We start from the raw sequence: 2083 nt of genomic DNA on the forward strand, positions 1-2083 counted from the left end.
CCTTCCTCAGTTTTCTCCTCTCTGCTACTCCTAAGATGATGGGTATATCAAAGCTTTGGCCTGTAGAGACAACATCACAGGAGGAAGGTTTCAAAACAGTTTCACCAAATGTTATCACCTATGGATTAGACAGCATTCCAATTGCAGAAATCCTGATGGATGACAATGATGTAAGACATACTTCTTTATTGTTTTAATTTTGTTATAGCTTATTTATTAGATATTTTCTTTATTTAAGTTTCAAATTATATCTCCTTTCCCAGTTTCCCCTCTGGAAAAATATCAAATCTGTTCCTTCCCCCCTCCCCCTGCTCACCACCCCAACCCCTCCTGCTTAATGGCCTTGGCATTCCCCTACAATGGGACATAGAACCTTCACAGGACCAAGGGCCTCTCCTCCCATTGATGACCGATTAGGCCATCCTGTGCCACATATGCAGCTGGAGCCATGAGTCACACCATGTGTACTCTTTGGTTGGTGGTTTAGTTCCTGGGAGCTCTGAGGGTACTAGTTAGTTCATATTGTTTTTCGTCCTAAGGGGCTGCAGCTCCTTGGGTCCTTTCTCTAGCTCCTTCATTGGGGACCCTGTACTCAGTCCAATGGATGGCTGTGAGCCTCTACTTCTGTATTAGTCGGGCACTGTCAGAGCCTCTCAGGAGACAGCTATATCAGGCTCCTGTCATGCAGCACTTGCTGCATCCACAATTGTGTCTGGGTTTGGTGATTGGATATGGGAAGGATTCTCAGGTGGGTAGAGCAGTCTCTGTATTATCCTTCCTTCAGTCTCTGCTCCATAGTTTGTCTCTGCAACTCCTTCCATGGGTATTTTGTTCCCCTTTCTAAGAAGGATCGAAGTATCCACACTTTGATCTTCCTTCTTCTTGAGTTTCATGTGGTTTGTGGATTGTAACTTGGGTATTCTGAGCTTCTGGGCTAATATCGACTTAGCAGTAAGTGCATACCATGTGTGTTCTTTTGTGATTGGGTTGCTTCACTCAAGATGATATTCTCCATATCCATCCATTTGCCTAAGAATTTCAAAAATTCATTGTTTTTAATAGCTGAATAGCACTCCATTGTGTAAAAGTACCACATTTTCTGGATCCACTACTCTGTTGAGGGACATCTGGGTTCTTTCCAGTTTCTAGCTATTATAAATAAGGCTGCTGTGAACATAGTGGAGCATGCATCTTTATTGCATGTTGGAGCATCTTCTGGGTATATGCCCAGTAGTGGTATAGCTTGATCCTCTGGTAGTACTATGTTCAATTTCCTGAGGAACTGCCAAGCTGATTTCCAGAGTAGTTGTACCAGCTTGCCATCCCACCAGCAATGTAGGAGTGTTCCTCTTTCTCCACAACCTCACCAGCATCTGCTGTCACCTCAGTTTTTGATCTTAGCCATTCTAACTGGTGTGAAGTGGAATCTCAGGGTTGTTTTGATTTGCATTTCCATGATGACTAAAGATGTTGAACATTTCTTTAGGTGCTTCTCAGCCATTTGGTACTCCTCAGTAGAGAATTGTTTGTTTAGCTCTGTACCCCATTTTCAGCAAGGTTATTTGGTCCTCTGGAGTCTACCTTCTTGAGTTCTTTGTATATATTGGATATTAGCCCTCTATCATATATAGGATTGATAAAGATCTTTTCCCAATCTGTTGGTTGGCGTTTTGTTCTATTGACAATGTCCTTTGCCCTTCAGAAGCTTTGTAATTTTAGGAGGTGAAAGTTATATGTGTGAAATATACAGTCAGTGTTTGACCCTTGGCTGATTTTAGGTAAGTAATGCAAATTCCATGGCCCACCAGTACTACACTGAGTAACTGATCAGCTCGGTGGAACATTGAAGACATAACACATGGTGTTTTGCTGTTGTTCCACTGGAGTGCACAACTCTTAGCAGAGCCATTCTGCTAATGCATCTATACTTAAGTTCATTGGTGATAGAAGCACATTTACCACACTAGTGATCTAATCTCCAGAGAGGAGTTGTTCTCTCTCTCCCTCTCACTCTCTGTCTCTTTCCCTGTCAAGCTTAAGATTTTTCAACCAATTATATATATATATATATATATATATATAT

Source organism: Mastomys coucha, unplaced genomic scaffold (assembly GCF_008632895.1).
Source record: "Mastomys coucha isolate ucsf_1 unplaced genomic scaffold, UCSF_Mcou_1 pScaffold21, whole genome shotgun sequence".
Lineage (NCBI taxonomy): Eukaryota > Metazoa > Chordata > Mammalia > Rodentia > Muridae > Mastomys > Mastomys coucha.